The sequence below is a fragment of the Lethenteron reissneri genome, chromosome 44 (assembly GCF_015708825.2).
Source record: "Lethenteron reissneri isolate LAM-NWPU_2019-01 chromosome 44, ASM1570882v1, whole genome shotgun sequence".
Classification (NCBI taxonomy): Eukaryota; Metazoa; Chordata; class Hyperoartia; order Petromyzontiformes; family Petromyzontidae; genus Lethenteron; species Lethenteron reissneri.
Genome location: NC_083822.1, coordinates 5,589,591 through 5,611,281, shown reverse-complemented (window position 1 = coordinate 5,611,281; position 21,691 = coordinate 5,589,591). Strand labels below are relative to the sequence as shown.

At 52.6% G+C, this 21,691-nt stretch overlaps 3 non-coding genes across 3 annotated transcripts; all 3 read right to left on the bottom strand.

The window, feature by feature from the left end:
* LOC133353717 (U1 spliceosomal RNA) lies at positions 1–164 on the bottom strand. Its single transcript, XR_009756446.1, has one exon. It is a non-coding gene; the product is annotated as a U1 spliceosomal RNA (small nuclear RNA).
* A 2,083-nt stretch (positions 165–2,247) lies between these two features.
* Positions 2,248–2,411, bottom strand: LOC133353716 (U1 spliceosomal RNA). The gene has a single exon (XR_009756445.1). It is a non-coding gene; the product is annotated as a U1 spliceosomal RNA (small nuclear RNA).
* Positions 2,412–10,754: 8,343 nt separating this feature from the next.
* Positions 10,755–10,918, bottom strand: LOC133353715 (U1 spliceosomal RNA). Its single transcript, XR_009756444.1, has one exon. It is a non-coding gene; the product is annotated as a U1 spliceosomal RNA (small nuclear RNA).
* Positions 10,919–21,691: the final 10,773 nt, after the last annotated feature.

The window sequence follows — 21,691 nt, the reverse complement described above, 5'->3', positions numbered from 1 at the left end:
CGGGGGATAGCGCGAACGCAGTCCCCCAGTACCACAAATTATACAGTCGAGTTTCCCGCATTTGGGGAAATCGCAGGGGTCAACCCACCCGCAGTGCAATGGATGAGCCTCGCCCTGGGAGGACCACCTAAGTGATCATGGTGCCTCCCCTGTCAGGTAAGTATGAGTTGGGCTGCTCCCACTATCCCTATATGGCGCAAAGTCCACTACCTTTACGCTATGGGCCCTCGTACGTTTTTAAGTAGTGATAATTGAAAATGTTCAATTATTAAACACCGTCATTTTATAATGAGAATGTTATTCAAACATGTTAATCAAACATATACTAGTTTGAAAAGATAACATTTATGTTAGCTGAAAGCAGTTTACAATATACATAAATGCATTCTGGGTAATATTTGTGCAAGTAAGGTTGCCATTTTAGAGGTTTTACCTTCGGTTACCGAAGTAATTATTTTCAGACAAGCAGGGTGACCAGCAGAGGGCAGTACCTCGCGATTGTTGGACTGTGCGCAGAAAGAACCACACAGGAGTACAGAAATCCCCCGTAATTTCACAAAAAAATTCGTTAAGCGAACTCTGAGTTGTTATCGAAATTTTATCAGTCCAAATTGGGGACGTGCCTCGTGCTTTACCGTGCACGTGGAATTCTGGGTCCAATCCCTGATATCACCATTTGCCTTCTCGAAGTAATTAAAAAAAACACACCTGGCTAACCGGTAACAACTAGCAGTGTGCACAATTATACCCTGTTTTTAAATCCTTAATATTAAGTTCGCTTGCTTGCTTAGGACCGTGCAAATCTTTATGTCGTTTTTTAACCCACTTCCCGTGATCCAATCGAGCTGACATTTTCCACACAGACTCGTTGTGCGTGACAATTAATGTTCGTGACAAATTTTTTCCAAAATTTTACACTTTTTAGGACAAAAATATTATATTTAATTACCAATTGCTTAATGGTGCAATGCAATCATCTGACCCATAGGTGGCAGCCATCTGAAGCCAGAGGACGAGAGGACTCGAGCCGCCACGCATGTAAAGGATTTATAGTGAAAAACTTTGTTTTTACTGGTTATACTTATTTTCGGTAAAGTCACGTAGGTAAAAAAATAAAATAAATGAAAAGAACTAAATTAAATCACGAAGTTTCGGGCGTAACACAAGCGTCCACACTTAAGCGGTTGCGCTTTCGCTACGTTGTCCCCACCTGAAGAAGGACGCTTGTGTTGCGCCCGAAACGTCGTGATTTAATTTAGTTGTTTTCATTTATTTTATTTTATTTTTTACCTACGTGACTTTACCGAAATAACCAAAGAATATGAATCTTTGCAGTCACGAAAGCTTCAATTATACGCGTGATTCACCACAGGCGAGACACCGGCTGCATTTGTAAGATTCGTTATTGTCCGTGTCGGGTGGTGGAGGGTTACGACACATTTATAAATAACGCGATCTGACCCAAAAACCTATATTATGAATAATATTGGTCGCGAAAGCCTCCTCCGTGTTAATCGTTACTTCTCGCCTGCTGTCGCCCTAGATCCCCTCTCACATGCAAAGATGCTACAGCTCACCTAATTTGCCTGCTTATTGTTTTTTTTTGCATCTGGCATATCCCCAACCAACACTGAGTAAGCGTTTACGCTCCATCAGGTCGAGAAACCTATTGGCAATGAAGGTCAAAGGAAAATACTGAAAGGTCTTATTTGAGAGGAAACATCCTCTTGAAATGTGTCAATTGAGACATCATTTAGTGACAGCTCTTTATTGGTTGTGAGCTCTCTCATCCAGATGTCTTCGATTATTCTGCTTCCTTACCCTCAACTTGCTCTGCCCAGTTATAAGCGTCCAGCTGTCCCCTATTCACGTCCGCCCTCATCCTTCTGTGCGTGCCTCTTACGTTCTGGCCGCAGGTGGTTCCCAGCACTGTCATGTCGAAGGGCCTCCTCGGTGACTGTCGCAAACCCTTTCCGAGCCTACATTTCCAAGCCAAATGTTTGACATTGACATGATAATCTCTCACAATACAATGGCCACCCCAACAGCTTCGTTTGTCAGGATTTAGCTGATTTAATGTCTACATGAAATGCAATCTCTCAAAATTTTTAACTCCCTGCCTTCGCAGCACTCCCTCCCCCCCCGCTTGTGCTGCAATCGAAAAGTCGTAATATTGTTTTTAGTTATTCTATCGACGTGGCTTTGCCTAAAGACCCAAAGTTTAAAATCTTACTTTTGTTTAACTTTCGGGGGATAGCGCGAACGCAGTCCCCCAGTACCACAAATTATACAGTCGAGTTTCCCGCATTTGGGGAAATCGCAGGGGTCAACCCACCCGCAGTGCAATGGATGAGCCTCGCCCTGGGAGGACCACCTAAGTGATCATGGTGCCTCCCCTGTCAGGTAAGTATGAGTTGGGCTGCTCCCACTATCCCTATATGACGCAAAGTCGACTACATTTACGCTATGGGCCCTTGTACGTTTTTAAGTAGTGATAATTGAAAATGTTCAATTATTAAACACCGTCATTTTATAATGAGAATGTTATTCAAACATGTTAATCAAACATATACTAGTTTGAAAAGGTAACATTTATGTTAGCTGAAAGCAGTTTACAAAATACATAAATGCATTCTGGGTAATATTTGTGCAAGTACGGTTGCCATTTTAGAGGTTTTACCTTCGGTTACCGAAGTAATTATTTTCAGACAAGCAGGGTGACCAGCAGAGGGCAGTGCCTCGCGATTGTTGGACTGTGCGCAGAAAGAACGACGCAGGAGTACAGAAATCCCCCGCAATTTCACAAAAATTTTCGTTAAGCGAACTCTGAGTTCTTATCGACATTTTATCAGTCCAAATTGGGGACGTGCCTCGTGCTTTACCGTGCACGTGGAATTCTGGGTCCAATCCCTGATATCACCATTTGCCTTCTCGAAGTAATTAAAAAAAACACACCTGGCTAACCGGTAACAACTAGCAGTGTGCACAATTATACCCTGTTTTTAAATCCTTAATATTAAGTTCGCTTGCTTGCTTAGGACCGTGCAAATCTTTATGTCGTTTTTTAACCCACTTCCCGTGATCCAATCGAGCTGACATTTTCCACACAGACTCGTTGTGCGTGACAATTAATGTTCGTGACAAATTTTTTCCAAAATTTTACACTTTTTAGGACAAAAATATTATATTTAATTACCAATTGCTTAATGGTGCAATGCAATCATCTGACCCATAGGTGGCAGCCATCTGAAGCCAGAGGACGAGAGGACTCGAGCCGCCACGCATGTAAAGGATTTATAGTGAAAAACTTTGTTTTTACTGGTTATACTTATTTTCGGTAAAGTCACGTAGGTAAAAAAATAAAATAAATGAAAAGAACTAAATTAAATCACGACGTTTCGGGCGTAACACAAGCGTCCACACTTAAGCGGTTGCGCTTTTGCTACGTTGTCCCCACCTGAAGAAGGACGCTTGTGTGGCGCCCGAAACGTCGTGATTGAATTTAGTTGTTTTCATTTATTTTATTTTTTACCTACGTGACTTTACCGAAAAAACCATGCCGACTGTGCATATTCTCAATGATTATTTGCAATCGTTCCATTTTCATCTCATCCATATGTCTTAAGAGGCAAAAGACGTTATTTTGAAAATATACTTCCGAGCACAAAGGCATGTTGTTGGAAGGCGATCCATAATTGTGCGTGAGTTTTCGTCCTTTTAAATACATGCTGGTGGGCTCCCTAATAGAGGAAAGAGAATGCCACGATCATGAGACCTGGCTTAGTGCAACAAATAAAATAATGACAACTCCAAATTATCGCGTGCTGTTTCGATAAACAACGCCATTAGTCTAGCTAGGGATCGGCAAAAACATGAATACATTGGTAACATCGAAATTTTGATTCCAATAGATCGATGCTTTGACATTGACGTTGATCTCTCCGACAACAGAACATCTACGTTTTCCTTTCAATGTTTCGTTTTCAATGTTGGGTTTTTCACACTGAAAAAAAGGCCGTACTTTATATTTTAAAAATATTTGATGAAAATAACCTGTCTTCTTGGTTCTTTCGGTAAAGTCACGTAGAAGGGAAGTAATAAAATAATAAAAATAAAACATAATAAAACAATTCTCACGACGTTTCGGCCACAACGCAAGCAGCCGTCCTCAGGTGAAAACCAGGTCCGTCGAGGCGACAGAGTCTGAATGAAACAGCACACGGGCTTAGAGCATATATATAAGCTGGGCGCATTGACAAAGGAATTTGCATATCAACAGGAATTTAGCATATTTATGGGAAATGCAGGAATGTAATTAGTACTGCATATGCATGTGCATTATGCAGGATTAACAGCATCAAAGGGAGCTGCAGTTACTGCTGCTGCAGCAGTTGCTGCTGCTGCAGTTTCTGCTGCTGCTGCAGTTGCTGCTGCAGTTGCTGCTGCTGCTGCACTTGCTGCTGCTGCACTTGCTGCTGCTGTTGCACTTGCTGCTGCTGCTGCAGTTGCTGCCTTATCCATTTTAATATAACACTATGTATTATTCTACCCACCCTAATGTGTATCATACTGCTATATGTTTACTGTACAATTACGACACCATACATTACTCTGCACACTGCACCATGCCAGTGAGTGGAACGCGGTCTGAAAGTCACCGTTAACGTGAACACAATCAGTTAAGATCCGAAATGGTTTATTACGTCCTTCCAATGATTGCTAAGCCAGAATCCATCTTCTCGGTTGAAATTGTCTCTGTGTTTGTATATGTGGATCGCCTCATGAACGAATCTCTCATGATAGCCAGATGGCTTGCAGAGAACCTCTGTCTTGGAGAAGTCAATGTCATGTGAGCCCACTGAATTGTAACAGTGATCTGCCACGGCTGAGGTGTTTGTCCTACCGTGTTTCAGGTCTGCCTTATGTTCACGGATGCGGTCCGAGACATGTCGTTTGGTTTCTCCAATGTAACTGCTACCACAGAGGCAACTTAGTTTGTAGACGCCAGGGTACTGTATGTCTGGAACCACATCTTTTACAGACGGGACCAGATCACGGATTTTATGTACTGTGTTGAATCGGACCTGGATCTTGTGTTTAATCAGGATTTTGGAGATCTTTTTTGTGACCCCAGCAATGTAGGGTAAGGTGATGGTCTTGAAAGGCTCCTCAACAGGATCCTTCTTGATGGTTGGAGTGATGGCTTTGCGGATTGTGTAGTCGGAGTAACCATTAGCCTTAAGAGCTTGGCGTACGTGTTTGAGTTCACTGGAAATGTGTTCATGGTCGGAGATGCATTGGGCTCTATGATATAGAGTCTTGATGAGGGAATTCTTCTGGGATGGATGGTGGTGGGAATCCGGTTTTAGATAAGCATCCGTGTGGGTGGCTTTCCTGTAGACAGAGTGGCTCATTGAACCATCAGGTCTCCTTTTGATTAGGACATCCAAAAAGGGTAGCTTGCCATCATTTTCGACTTCCATGGTGAATCTGATGGCTGGGTGTATGGAATTGATGTGGTCGAGAAATTGGTCTAGAGCAGGTCGGCCATGTGGCCAGATGACAAAAGTGTCGTCTACGTACCTCTTCCATAAGGTCGGGCGTAGAGTGGCAGTCTGGATGGCGTCCGTCTCAAATTTCTCCATGAAGATGTTGGCTACAACCGGAGATAGGGGGGAGCCCATTGGGGTGCCCTCAATTTGCTTGTAGAAGGTTCCATTCCAGGTGAAGTATGTATTGGTTAAGCAGTGTCTCACCAGGGGGGGTACCCCAGCATTCAGTCCTTGATGAACCAAGTCTTCAATGATTGCGATGGTGTCAGGCACAGGCACCTTGGTGAACAAGGAAACCACATCAAAACTGACAAGCAGGTCGTCTGGGGACAGGGCAATCCCCTTGATTGTCGATACCAGGTCAGTAGAGTTTAGTACTGCAGAGGTGGTTTTTCCAGTGAAAGGCCGTAGGATTTCGGACAAAAAACGAGCCAGTTTGTAAGTGGGGGAGTTGATAGTAGAGACAATGGGACGAAGAGGTGTATCTTCTTTATGTATCTTTGGCAAGCCGTACAATCTTGGTGGCCTGGCTGCAGAAGGTTTCAACGGTAACTGTTTGGTCTGATCAATTAATGCGGTTGAAGCAGAAATGATGTTGTTGGTTTTGGAGACGAGGCTGTTGGTAGGGTCTCTTTTTATTTTTGTATAGCTGCCATCGTTGAGTAGTTCTTGAATTTTGTTGTTGTATTCTATTTTGTCCATGATGACAGTGGCATTGCCTTTGTCGGCTGAGAGGATGACAATGTCATCCCTCTTTTTTAATTGAGCTAATTCAAAACGCTCATCTTTGCTAATGTTGCTAGCTGGCATCTTAGCGTTTTTGAGGGTTACAGAGATTTCAGATCTTGCTACGTCTGCAGCGATGTGACTCAAGCCCTTGAGAGCTACATCTACTCGAGCAATTATATCATTAACTGGTATGTGTCTAGGTGTGACTGCAAAGTTTAGTCCTTTAGCTAAAACGGATTTCAAACCTTCAGAAATAGGACTTTTACTGCGATTAATTACGACTTTGTTAACATCTAGCTTTTCAATGTGTGGGTCCGGTTTCTTGTTTGAGAGGCGGTTGAATTTGGAAATCAAGTTGTCCTTACATTTACTCGACATAGCGGCAGCTGAAGAGGCAGTCATTTTTTCCACATGTTCCCAATCCGATGTGGACATTGTTATACTCAAAGATAAGTGTGATTTGTAGAGTGTCTTGTCTAACTGATCTAGTTCGGTGCGCGTAAGTCTGATTTTCTCTGAGATAAGAGCTAAACTAACGACATGTCTCGGACCGCATCCGTGAACATAAGGCAGACCTGAAACACGGTAGGACAAACACCTCAGCCGTGGCAGATCACTGTTACAATTCAGTGGGCTCACATGACATTGACTTCTCCAAGACAGAGGTTCTCTGCAAGCCATCTGGCTATCATGAGAGATTCGTTCATGAGGCGATCCACATATACAAACACAGAGACAATTTCAACCGAGAAGATGGATTCTGGCTTAGCAATCATTGGAAGGACGTAATAAACCATTTCGGATCTTAACTGATTGTGTTCACGTTAACGGTGACTTTCAGACCGCGTTCCACTCACTGGCATGGTGCAGTGTGCAGAGTAATGTATGGTGTCGTAATTGTACAGTAAACATATAGCAGTATGATACACATTAGGGTGGGTAGAATAATACATAGTGTTATATTAAAATGGATAAGGCAGCAACTGCAGCAGCAGCAGCAAGTGCAACAGCAGCAGCAAGTGCAGCAGCAGCAAGTGCAGCAGCAGCAGCAACTGCAGCAGCAACTGCAGCAGCAGCAGAAACTGCAGCAGCAGCAACTGCTGCAGCAGCAGTAACTGCAGCTCCCTTTGATGCTGTTAATCCTGCATAATGCACATGCATATGCAGTACTAATTACATTCCTGCATTTCCCATAAATATGCTAAATTCCTGTTGATATGCAAATTCCTTTGTCAATGCGCCCAGCTTATATATATGCTCTAAGCCCGTGTGCTGTTTCATTCAGACTCTGTCGCCTCGACGGACCTGGTTTTCACCTGAGGACGGCTGCTTGCGTTGTGGCCGAAACGTCGTGAGAATTGTTTTATTATGTTTTATTTTTATTATTTTATTACTTCCCTTCTACGTGACTTTACCGAAAGAACCAAGAAGATGAATCCCTGCAGTCACGAAAGCTTTAAATCGAAAGAAAATAACCTGGTTCGTCTCCAAACGGCGTTGACATGTGTATGTACTGTAGATATGTTCCAAGTTAATATTATTTTCTGGAACGAAAAAAAACAATAAAAAGCCCCGTAATTATCATCATTAAATATGCATCTATGTGTATTTTTAATACGATTATTCGAAATATTAATGGCTTTTATTTCAATATCCTATCGATGTTCTCATTATTGTCGAGACGTTGGCCGAGTGGGTTTGTGCCAGCATGCGAGTAACATGAATGTGGATTCGAATCCAGCAACATTTTTGCATGCTTTTTTGCAAGTAACAGTCCAGTGTAAACTTTTTTTATTGCAAACAATTAGAATCGTTAAATGACCAGTGTACATTTGCTCAGGCGTCCTGGGTTCAAATTTGACCTTTTAATGTATCCAGTACATATATTTTAATTATACAACTTACATAATGACGGATGCAGAACAACACACGACACTTCAAACAAAGTGAGTGGTTTACAGTTAAGTGCCTAATGTGGATGTATCAACATGTATGCGTCTCTGTACAAATAACAAGTGCAGTTACATAGATCACACAGGAAAAAAGAGACAAGGAGGAGGAACGTGGATAACAACGAAAAGATGTAGATTTTATTTGCAAAATGATAACAAAAACTTTTATCACCACTAGGAGGCGCTGTTTAATGTCTTTATGCTGTTTAAGCAGAATTTAAGTTTCACACTGGTTTACCAACACATTTTAGCTGTAAGCCATGGTTTTACCCAAAATCAAAGCGAAACTAACCACCGAGACATAAAAAGCGCAATAAGAACGGTAAATTGGTCACTTTAAAATTGCAATATCAACATCAAACAAAGTTTTGAGAGCAATTCCAAAGCTAAATCTTAATTCAGGAATTATGAAACATTTTAGATTTGAAGCTTTCGTGACTGCAATGATTCATACTCTTAGGTTTTTTTCGGTAAAACCTAATAATTATGAAACACTCAGTACTTGGTTTCACAGTGATTTTACGCAAAATAATACCTGGCAGCTCAAATGAATTGGCTAAGTCAATATATTTGCTTCTAAATTACCATTGTAAAAAGACAAATTGGGATATGGTTATGCTTTAAACCGGACAATTGTAACATTTATATTTGGCTCTGTAGTTCTGGAAGGTATCAGTCATCGAATATATGGCATTCCTGAAGAAAATACACATCCCTCTGGAGGAAGAGTGGACACTGCAGCGTCATGTCTCGCCTGCTGTCGCCCCAGATCCCCTCTCACATGCAAAGATGCCACAGCTCACCTAATTTGCCTGCTTATACTGGAAGGAACCTCCTGGTTCCACCAGCCCACAGGGGATTATTGTGTCCGTCCGTCCATCGTGCATCCAAAAATGGGAGGGGTGGGGCTGGGTGGAAAGGGGAGGGTGGGGAGGGGCTGGGTGGGGAGGGGAAGGTGGGGCTGGGTGGGGAGGGTGGGGCTGGGTGGGAGGGTGGGGCTGGGTGGAGAGGGGAGGGTGGGGAGGGACTGGGTGGGGAGGGGAAGGGTAGGGAGGGGCTGGGTGGGGAGGGTGGGGAGGTGCTGGGTGGGGAGGGTGGGGAGGGTGGGGAGGGGCTGGGTGGGCAGGGGCTGGTCACCCCGTGGTCCCCTTATAAAACTCAACGTTTAACCTACTCACGCCGGCTTGTGCCCGCCCTCACAGTCGGCCATATTTGTGGAATACACTACACCGCCGTTGACCCTGGTCATTGACCGAGCAACCCAACGTTCCTACCAGCTCCCTCCGCATGAATGTGTTACTTTTTTTTTTGAATCTGGCATATCCCTAACCAACAATGAGAAAACGTTTACGCTCCATCACTGAGGGTCAAAGTAAAATACTGAAAGGTCTTATTTAAGAGGGAACATCCTCTTGAAATGTGTCAATTGAAACATCATTTAGTGACAGCTCTTTATTGGTTCTGAGCCAGCCTAACAGCCCTCTCATCCAGATGTATTTGCCCTCGATTATTCGGCTTCCTTACCCTCAACTTGCTCTGCCCAGTTATAGCGTCCAGCTGTCCCCTATGTACGTCCGTCCTCATCCTTCTGTGCGTGCCTCTTACGTTCTGGCCGCAGGTGGTTTCCCAGCACTATGTCGAAGGGCCTCCTCGGTGACTGTCGCAACCCCTTTCGCAGCTCTCTGCGAGCTTACATTTCCAAGCCAATGTTTGACATTGACACGATAATCTCTCACAATACAATGGCCACCCCAACAGCTTCGTTTGTCAAGATTTCGCTGATTTAATATTTACATGCAAATTTAATCTCTAGCCCCGCCCACTAACCCTTGGGCTATAATCTTATACTGGTAGGAACGAAGTGGACCAGCCACCAATAGATTATTTCGTCCGTCCGTGTAGCAACATCGCCCCCTACTGCAAACACTTGGCATGACCCTACAAAAACCTTTAGACTCAGTGACGCTTTCCTGGCTAAACAAGTGTAACATTCCCTTATAATTCCCTCAGATAGCTTTTAATTAAAACATTTAAATTAATTAGGCTTTCCTGGCTAAACACGTGTAACATTCCCTTGTAATTCCCTGAGATAGCTTTTAATTAAAACTTTGAAATTAGATAAAAAAACTCACAGCGCCCTAAAGCCTACAGCTAGGCCTAACGCCTAGAACTAGGCCCTGAAACTCTCCCTTCGTATCGTACCCCCGCGTGTGTGAAAGGGAGTTAATGTTTCACAATGTTACATTCCCTCATGTTTTTAAATAGAAACATTGAAATTTAAAGCTTTTACATTAATAATTAAAACATTTCAATTAAAAATTAACTCACAGCGCCCTCAAGCCTAGAACTAGGCCTCAATCTCTCCCTTCGTATCGTCCGATTAGGTGTAGCAACATCGCCCCCTACGGCAAACACTTGGCAGGACCATACTAAAACCTTTAGACTCAGTGGGGCTTTCTTTATCTTTGGTTATTCGTTCCTACCAGCCCAAGCCGCAGGGTCCTGTTTTTCGTTTAACTTTCGGGGGATAGCGCGAACGCAGTCCCCCAGTACCACAAATTATACAGTCGAGTTTCCCGCATTTGGGGAAATCGCAGGGGTCAACCCACCCGCAGTGCAATGGATGAGCCTCGCCCTGGGAGGACCACCTAAGTGATCATGGTGCCTCCCCTGTCAGGTAAGTATGAGTTGGGCTGCTCCCACTATCCCTATATGACGCAAAGTCGACTACATTTACGCGATGGGCCCTCGTACGTTTTTAAGTAGTGATAATTGAAAAGGTTCAATTATTAAACACCGTCATTTTATAATGAGAATATTATTCAAACATGTTAATCAAACATACACTAGTTTGAAAAGGTAACATTTATGTTAGCTGAAAGCAGTTTACAAAATACATAAATGCATTCTGGGTAATGTTTGTGCAAGTAAGGTTGCCATTTTAGAGGTTTTACCTTCGGTTACCGAAGTAATTCTTTTCAGACAAGCAGGGTGACCAGCAGAGGGCAGTGCCTCGCGATTGTTGGACTGTGCGCAGAAACAACCACGCAGGAGTACAGAAATCCCCCGCAATTTCACAAAAATTTTCGTTAAGCGAATTCTGAGTTCTTATCGACATTTTGTCAGTCCAAATTGTAGACGTGCCTCGTGCTTTACCGTGCACGTGGAATTATGGGTCCAATCTCTGATCACCATTTGCCTTCTCTTAAGTAATAACAAAAAAACACACCTGGCTAACCGGTAGTGTGGGGGTCGCTAGCCCCCGAGATCCCTCCCTCGATAATGCTAACGGCCGGGCTAGCATCATCAATCGCCCCCCCGCTGCTAAGCGAACCGCTGCTAAGTTCCTCACCTATGGTGTGGGAGCCGTCGCCCGCGGATTCCCCTCCACCGCGGGTCCACGTAATGGGCATGGTTAATTACCGATTAGTATTCTGCCCCTTTCTACTACGATACTTCCCTTTCCTAATCGCGCGCCTGCAACCCATGCGGAGCGAACGCACGCACGCCCACACACACGCCGCTCCGCGCACTCCAACTCAACTCACGTTATACTCGCGCACCTGTATCACACACGGAGTGAACACACGCGACACCCACTCTCGCACCGCTCTGCGCAGCGCTCCCCCGAGGCGAGCCGCAGCACTACAGAATCACTGCGTACCCACGCGCAACCCGCGCGCTCAGCTCCGCGCAGCGCTCACTCACGTGGCGAACCACTGTGCACACAGCGCACCCACACGCTCACACTGCACGACAAGATCACGCGAGACCACGCTTCGCTATTAATGATTTATTATATGCCACCTGCGAATTGATGTTGAATCAGTGAGTCGACGAGGCTGGCCTATTCCACTAAACCTGTACCTATTCCCTATTTATCGGCTTACGATACCCTACTTCACCTCCCCACTCACTGTTTGGTGCCCGCGGAGGTTCGCTGCTCTCCGCGCTAACAGCGTACCTCGATGCGTCGCACGGACGTCCGGGTCGCTGGCTGGAACTCCTGCTGGTCCGCTGGCCTGGAGAGAAGGGCGATTTCCCCTCTCCGCTCCTCTATTTATCCTCCCTACCTCAAAGGGGATGCTGCGCTGAACAATGGGCTCGTGCACCCCAAGCCCGCGCACGGCGGTTCCCGGGCGCTGTTGATATGCTAATCAGTGCGCGACGTTGGCGGCGTACATCCTAATTACTCCCTTACCCTTCCTAACAATGGGGCCTGCGCGCTCAAGCGCAATTATCCCAACCCTCCATGACTATGCGCAACAGCCCCTGTGACCCCGCTATTCATGCTGTCTCGTGCCTCCCCTGCTTGCCCCGTCGACTCGTGGGGGTGTGTGTGGGGGGAAATGCGCCTCAACCGCGGTGGCCGAATGCCCCACGCCGCGACCACACCATATTAAAGCCGGCAGCAGCGCCGCGGTACCACGTAGCACGGGGGAGGTCATCCAATTCCCCGATCGCCGGAAACCGTGAGAATTAATCCCGATAAGGGTCTCTCGGATAAAAACCGGTCGATCAGGTAACCTTCCCTTCCAGCTCTATGGGGGGGGGGGGGGGGGGGGATGCGTGCGGGTGTGTGCATATGTGGGGCGGGTGATGGGGGCAGTGCGGTGGGGAAAGCCGGGCGGCTCCCTGGCTCGGCAGAGCGGCCCCGTCGCTGTGGCACCACATAGCCCCCCGGGGTGCCAGTCCCCGTCCCGGGTTGACTTGAGCACCTCGCCTGGGTTGCCCCCACGAGGTATCGCCGCGGGGTCCGCGGGATTCGCCCGGCCCTTGTGGCTGGCCTCGGGGGTGGCGGCTCCGTCTCCTGGGGCTCCGGCGGTGGTCTCCTCCTCCATTCCAATGGCTCCCCTCGGCCTCTGGCACCTGCGGGCTGGGGAACAAACTCAGAGGCGGTGGGGTTTAAGGGTCGCCGTCCTCGTCGCCCCCGGCCCCGCCCGGGGCCCCTCGGAGCCCGGGGCTCCGTGGGGCCCATGTACTGCGCGAGGCCCCCGGGCACGGGGGGTGGGGGGACCCCGGGGTTTCGGGGTACTTGGACGGCGGGGCTCCCTCCCTCGGGGGCTGCTCGCCACGGCTTCAGTCGGCGGATGTTGACCACCATCTCCCGGCCCCTCTCTCCTCCCTGAATCAGCACCGTCCAGGGTGAGATCTGCCGTCTAACAATCCAGGGTCCTCGCCAGTAGGTGGTCAGCTTCCCCACCTGTCCGGCACCGACGCGGGGAGTGTACAGCCACACCTCGGAGCCCGCAGTGTAGAAGGGGGGCTCCATACGGGGTCGGGCGCCCTGCTCTTGCCGCTGGTGCGCGGCCTCTCCGTGCGGGTAGGCTCGGCCCCTGGCCCCTCGCAGGGTCTCCAGCAAGTGCTCCACGGGGTGGCTCCCTTCCTCCCGTTGCGGCGGAGGGACACCGAACAGCAGATCTGCGGGCAGGCGAGACTCGCGACCAAACATCATTAGGAACGGGGTCTGTCCTGTAGAGGTGTGAACGGCGGTGGTGTAGGCGAACAGGGCATAGGGAAGGTGTTCGTCCCAGTCCTGTTGATTCGCGGCCGCCATGCGTTTAAGCTTCCCGGCCAGAGTCTGGTTCATCCTCTCTACCATCCCGTTCGCCTGGGGGTGATACGCCGTGGTTCGGTCCTTCTGGATCCCGAACTCTCGGCACAGCGCCTGAAATAGTTCGGCCTCGAATTCACTACCCTGGTCGGTAATGACTCGTTCGGGGATCCCGCACTTAAGTACGTAGTTTTCCACGAAGGCCCGGGCCACTACGAGGGCTGTTTTATCCGGGATAGCCACCGCCACGGGGTAGTGGGTGAAGTATTCCACCGCTACGAGAATATATCGGTTGCCCCGGTGGGATCGTGGAAAGGGCCCCTGCAGGTCGATTCCGACCAACTGATTCGTCCGACTGACTCGGAACGGCCTCAGGGGTACCTGGTACCTCGCCGGCTTTTGCCCACACTGCTGACAGGCCCGGCAGCCCTGCACCCAGGCGGCCACATCTTGTGCCAATTTGGGCCAGAGATACTGGCGACGCAGGGTCTCTCGAGTGCGTCGTTCCCCATCGTGGCCCCCGAGTGGGTGGTCATGCACCAGCCGTAGCAGCTGGGGTCGCACCTGGGCAGGAACACAGATGCACCCCGGCTGGCCGGCCTCGGTTAACTCCCGTACCACTCCGTTCTGCACACACAACCGGGCATACAACCCGCTCCAGGGTCCTGGTAGGGCGCTCTTTTCCTCCCGCAGTGCCGCCTCCACTGCCGCCAGATCCGGATCTCGCTGCTGGGTCTGTCTCAGCTGCTCGTCGTTTAGGCCCGGGAAGGCGCAGCCGACGTCCTCCTGGATCCGTCCGATCGGGTCCCGAGCCGCGGGCCCCGCGCTTGCCGGGCGGTCGACGGGATCCTCAGTGCCACCTGTGAGGGTCTCTGTGGCGCACACTGCACTCTCTCTCGCTGGGGGGGGGGTCAGTGGCCGCGGCCTCTCGGGGGTCCGTTGCCTGCCGCCAGCGTCCCCCCGTGAAACACGGGCAGGCCTCCTCCGCCCTCGTCTCGGCGTACACCGTGGGTCGCCTCGACAAGGCGTCCGCGTTTGCATGCGTCCGGCCAGCCCGATACTCGATTTGCAGGTTGTATGTGGTGCCACAACGACGGGGCCGCTCTGCCGAACCAGGGAGCCGCCCGGCTTCCCCCACCGCACTGCCCCCCATCACCCGCCCCACATAAGCACACACCCGCACGCCCCCCCCCCCCCCCATAGAGCTGGAAGGGAAGGTCACCTGATCGACCGGTTTTTATCCGAGAGACCCTTATCGGGATTAATTCTCACGGTTTCCGGCGATCAGGGAATTGGATGACCTCCCCGTGCTACGTGGCACCGCGGCGCTGCGGCCGGCCTTAATATGGTAGGTCGTGGCGTGGGGCATTCGGCCACCGCGGTTGAGGCGCATTTCCCCCCACACACACTCCCACGGGTCGACGGGGCGAGCAGGGGAGGCACGGGACAGCATGAATAGCGGGGTCACAGGGGCTGTTGCGCATAGTCATGGAGGGTTGGGATAATTGCGCTTGAGCGCGCAAGCCCCATTGGTAGGAAGGGTAAGGGAGTAATTAGGATTTACGCCTTGCACGCAGCACACTGATTAGCATATCAACAGCGCCTGGGGACTGCGGTGCGCGGGCTTGGGGTGCACGAGCCCATTGTTCAGCGCAGCATCCCCTTTGGGAGGTAGGGAGGATAAATAGAGGAGCGCAGAGGGGAAATCGCTCTCTTACTCCAGCGCCAGGCGACCAGACGCAGCTCGAGCCAGCGACCCGGACGTCCGTGCGACGCACCGAGGCACGCGGTTAACAGAAGGATCAGCGGACCGCCGTGGACACTTAACAGTGAGTAAGAAGGGGAATTAGAATCATAGCCGATAAATAGGGAATAGGTACAGGTTTAGTGGAATAGGCCAGCCTCGTCGACTCACTGATTCAACATCAATTCGCAGGTGGCATATAATAAATCATTAATAGCGAAGCGTGGTCTCGCGTGATCTTGTCGTGCAGTGTGAGCGTGTGGGTGCGCTGTGTGCACAGTGGTTCGCCACGGGAGTGAGCGCTGCGCGGAGCTGAGCGCGCGGGTTGCGTGTGGGAACGCGTGTGGTACTGTGTGTGCGTAAGCTCGCGGCGTGCGTAATCGGCGTACCCCAGGTGCGCGATTGTAACGTGAGCGGCCAGCGCGGCGCAGAGAAGCGCAAGAGTGAGTGCCGTACAGAGCTGTGTGTGTGGGTGTGCGCGTACGTAATTAACCATGCCTGCTACGCGGACCCGCGGTGGAGTGGAATCCTCGGGCGACGGCTCCCACCCCATGGGTGAGGAACTTAGCAGCGGTTCGCTTAGCAGCGGGGGGGCGATTGATGATGCTAGCCCGGCCGTTAGCATTATCGAGGGAGGGATCTCGGGGGCTAGCGACCCCCACAAATTGGTGTCGGAAGCGGTACGGACCCCCGCGTTACCTCACGCTAAAATAAGACTAATATTTACCGGCCGGGGGGCCCCTTCGTGGAAGGCATTCGCCCGCAATCTCTTAGGGGCCAAGGAAATTAATGGATGGACGGACGCGCAGGCAGTACGTCAACTTAATATGAATCTTGATGGGCGGGCAGCCGATTTTGTAGAAGCGTTACCCGCGAGCGCACAGACACAGCTAGAGGAGCTGATGCGCCGACTCGATCAGCGGTTTGGCACGCGTGACGAGGAGGAAGCAAAATCGGCCTTAGAGGCGCGCCGGCGCCAACCTGGCGAAGATCTACGTGATTACGCCGAGGATGTGCGCGAGTTAACAAAGATCGCACGCCCGGGGTACGCAACTGATGTTATTGAGGAACTGGCCGCCGAGAAAATCCAGCGGTACCTGTCTCGCACGGCGTGGTGGCAGCCAGACATGAGCTGCCCACGTCTTCCCTTTAACGCCCTTGTCGAGCGCGCACGTAAGTGTGAAAGAATTCACAGCGAACGCGCGCAGCTCCGGGGGCTGGGACGAGAGCGCGCCATTGCGAGCCTGCTCTCGGAAGACGAGGAGGAGGAACAGGAGCTCGCGAGGACGGTAAGGGGCCGGGAAAGAGAGCCTCCAGTGTCCCGCGAGACAACTCCGGGATGGGTTGCCGGTATACAAACGGGTATAAAGGATGTCTCCGGCCAGGTAACCCAGATAGACAACAAGGTAAACCAAGTAGGTGAGAGGGTAACCCAGGTACGCGAGGAAACGAATAAAAATATGACCCAACTGCAATCCTCCGTTGAGACCATCCGATCCGAAATGGGGGACCTACGCGCCACGGTGGGAGGGTTATCTGGGAGGGTAGCCCGACTAGAGGCAGAGGGTGGACAGCGGCGTAATGGGGGGGGAGGGAGCGGACAGGGGACCCGCTACGGAACCGCCCCCCCTCCCCGGGCATGTTATATGTGCGATCGCCGAGGGCATCTAGTGAGAGACTGTCCTGAAATCACCCGAGCTAGGCAGGCGCGGGGGTTAAACTCCAACGCCTCCTAGTGAGCGGACCAACTAGGGGTGCAATCGACGCGGTCCCGATACAAATAGACGATAATGAGAATAATGGCGAGCGAGTGATCTCCACACAGGTTCCAGCAACAACGCCCACGGAAACGGTGACTCCTGGCGACTGGCTGCGGGAGCTGGTGGCGGGGATCACGGGGGCCACGTCGCTGGTGGAAGGGGAGGTAAACGGGGTGCGTACCCGAATCCTGCTGGACACGGGGGCGGTGGCCTCGCTCGTGAGCGCAGCGCACTGCAGCGCGATCGGGGTCGACGTGCGTCACCTGCAGGCACCGGACCGCGCGCTGCACACTGCGAGCGGAGCCGGAATGGGGCTGCTGGGGAGAGCCACCCTAGAGGTCCGCATAGGCAGTCAGGTGTGCACCCAGGAGTTCTACGTGTCGAGTGCGTTGTGTCACGAGTGTATCGCAGGTACCGACCTCTTAGAACGGCTGGGACTCAACGTGCAACCCCGCCAGCGATGCGCCACCATGGAGAGCAACGGCGAGCGGATACCATTCTTGGGACGAGAACCGACGCGCCCCCGCTTCGCACCTGTGGCCGCTATCCTGGCGACGGCAGTCACCATCGGCCCGCTCACCGAGATGCTGGTGCCGGTGGCAACATCCCCCATCGACCCCGCGCTCCGACCATCAGGAGAGGTAATGCTAACTCCTCACCCGGAGTTGGCAAAACGGTATGGGTTAGTGGGATCCGCCACATTGGTAAACGCAGATGGGGACCGATTGTTTATGCGGATGTTTAACCCCCACAATACCCCAGCGATACTGCGACGGCGCACCCCAATAGCCACCGTACACCCCCTGCACGCACGCCACTCTAACGACTCGGTGTTCGCACTCTGGGCTGAGGACCCCGGGCGTCCTGAGGGTGACCAGGACCTGGCCTGGCGAGTCGGCCCGACTCCCCGAGCCGAGGTCGTTCCCCTGCTCGACGCGTTACATGTTCCATGGGCGGATTTACCTAAGGGAGAGGCCGATCGGTTGCGCGAGTTACTGCGGGAGTATGCCGACGTGTTCAGCGAACACGACTCGGACGTGGGTCGGACCGACCTTGTTAAGCATCAAATTGACACCGGTGCAGCCCGACCCATCAAACTCCCTGCGTACCGAGTGGGCGCACCCGAACGCGTCCAAATCAAAGAGGCAGTTGGGGACATGCTTCGCGATAACATAATTCAGCCCTCGGCGAGCCCCTGGTCAGCCCCGGTGGTACTAGTAACGAAAAAGGATGGGTCAACCCGATTCTGCGTCGATTACCGTAAACTAAACGCAGTCACGCTCGGCGATGCCTTCCCCATACCTCGCATCGACGACACCTTCGACAGTCTCGCAGGAGCGCGGTATTTTTCCACCCTCGATCTGGCGTCCGGTTACTGGCAGGTGGAGATGACGGAGGAGGATCGGCCAAAAACAGCATTCACCACCCCGATGGGCCTGTTTGAGTTTCGAGTGTTGCCGTTCGGACTCACTAACGCGCCCGCGACGTTCCAGCGGTTGATGGAGTTGGTGATGCGGGGCTTGCAGTGGGAACAGTGCCTGATTTACTTGGACGATGTGATAGTGTTCAGTAGATCTTTGTCTGAGCATTGGTCCAGGCTTCGAGAGGTGTTCCAGCGGCTGCGAGCGGCTCATCTCAAGCTCAAGCCACGTAAGTGTTACATCGCACAACGCGAGGTGGGGTACCTCGGGCATCGCGTCAGCGAGGCAGGCGTGCGCACCGATCCGGAGAAGGTACGCGCCGTAGTGGAGTGGCCACGGCCAAGGAATCTGACGGAGATCAGATCATTTTTGGGGCTCGCCACCTATTATCGTCGATTTGTAAAGGGATTCAGCGAGATTGCACGCCCCCTCACCCAACTCACCTCCCCTAAGCACCCCTACCAGTGGACGGGGGCCTGCCAGACGGCCTTCACCACTCTCAAAGACCACCTCACCCACGCCCCCACCCTCGCTTTCCCCGATTTTACCACCGATTTTATTTTGGACACCGACGCCTGCAGCAGCGGGCTGGGCGCGGTGTTGTCACAGGTACAGGATGGGACGGAACGAGTCATCGCGTACGCCAGCCGGACCTTGAGTGGGGCCGAGCTGAACTATTGCGTGACCCGCCAAGAGTTGTACGCCGTGATTTTCGCATGCAAACAGTTCCGGCCGTATTTGTACGGCAGGAGATGTCGCGTACGCACTGACCATTATGCTCTGCAGTTTCTTCTTACATTCAAGGAGCCGCGGGGGCAGATGGCCCGGTGGTTGGCGCAGTTGCAGGAGTACAACCTGCAAATCGAGTATCGGGCTGGCCGGACGCATGCAAACGCGGACGCCTTATCGAGGCGACCCACGGTGTACGCCGAGACGAGGGCGGAGGAGGCCTGCCCGTGTTTCACGGCGGGACGCTGCCGGCAGGCAACGGACCCCCGAGAGGCCGCGGCCACTGACCCCCCCCCAGCGAGGGAGAGTGCAGTGTGCGCCACAGAAACCCTCACAGGTGGCACTGAGGATCCCGTCGACCGCCCGGCAAGCGCGGGACCCGCGGCTCGGGACCCGATCGGACGGATCCAGGAGGACGTCGGCTGCGCCTTCCCGGGCCTAAACGACGAGCAGCTGAGACAGACCCAGCAGCGAGATCCGGATCTGGCGGCAGTGGAGGCGGCACTGCGGGAGGAAAAGAGCGCCCTACCAGGACCCTGGAGCGGTTTGTATGCCCGGTTGTGTGTGCGGAACGGAGTGGTACGGGAGTTAACCGAGGCCGGCCAGCCGGGGGGCATCTGTGTTCCTGCCCAGGTGCGACCCCAGCTGCTACGGCTGGTGCATGACCACCCACTCGGGGGCCATGATGGGGAACGGCGCACCCGGGAGACCCTGCGTCGCCAGTATCTCTGGCCCAAATTGGCACAAGATGTGGCCGCCTGGGTGCAGGGCTGCCGGGCCTGTCAGCAGTGTGGGCAAAAGCCGGCGAGGTACCAGGTACCCCTGAGGCCGTTCCGAGTCAGTCGGACGAATCAGTTGGTCGGAATCGACCTGCAGGGGCCCTTTCCACGATCCCACCGGGGCAACCGATATATTCTCGTAGCGGTGGAATACTTCACCCGCTACCCCGTGGCGGTGGCTATCCCAGATAAAACAGCCCTTGTAGTGGCCCGGGCCTTCGTGGAAAACTATGTACTTAAGTGCGGGATCCCCGAACGAGTCATTACCGACCAGGGTAGTGAATTCGAGGCCGAATTATTTCAGGCGCTGTGCCGAGAGTTCGGGATCCAGAAGGACCGAACCACGGCGTATCACCCCCAGGCGAACGGGATGGTAGAGAGGATGAACCAGACTCTGGCCGGGAAGCTTAAACGCATGGCGGCCGCGAATCAACAGGACTGGGACGAACACCTTCCCTATGCCCTGTTCGCCTACACCACCGCCGTTCACACCTCTACAGGACAGACCCCGTTCCTAATGATGTTTGGTCGCGAGTCTCGCCTGCCCGCAGATCTGCTGTTCGGTGTTCCTCCGCCGCAACGGGAGGAAGGGAGCCACCCCGTGGAGCACTTGCTGGAGACCCTGCGAGGGGCCAGGGGCCGAGCCTGCCCGCACGGAGAGGCCGCGCACCAGCGGCAAGAGCAGGGCGCCCGACCCCGTATGGAGCCCCCCTTCTACACTGCGGGCTCCGAGGTGTGGCTGTACACTCCCCGCGTCGGTGCCGGACAGGTGGGGAAGCTGACCACCTACTGGCGAGGACCCTGGATTGTGAGACGGCAGATCTCACCATGGACGGTGCTGATTCAGGGAGGAGAGAGGGGCCGGGAGATGGTGGTCAACATCCGCCGACTGAAGCCGTGGCGAGCAGCCCCCGAGGGGGGGAGCCCCGCCGTCCAAGTACCCCGAAACCCCGGGGTCCCCCCACCCCCCGTGCCCGGGGGCCTCGCGCAGTACATGGGCCCCACGGAGCCCCGGGCTCCGAGGGGCCCCGGGCGGGGCCGGGGGCGACGAGGACGGCGACCCTTAAACCCCACCGCCTCTGAGTTTGTTCCCCAGCCCGCAGGTGCCAGAGGCCGAGGGGAGCCGTTGGAATGGAGGAGGAGACCACCGCCGGAGCCCCAGGAGACGGAGCCGCCACCCCCGAGGCCAGCCACAAGGGCCGGGCGAATCCCGCGGACCCCGCGGCGATACCTCGTGGGGGCAACCCAGGCGAGGTGCTCCAGTCAACCCGGGACGGGGACTGGCACCCCGGGGGGCTATGTGGTGCCACAACGACGGGGCCGCTCTGCCGAACCAGGGAGCCGCCCGGCTTCCCCCACCGCACTGCCCCCCATCACCCGCCCCACATAAGCACACACCCGCACGCACCCCCCCCCCCCCCATAGAGCTGGAAGGGAAGGTCACCTGATCGACCGGTTTTTATCCGAGAGA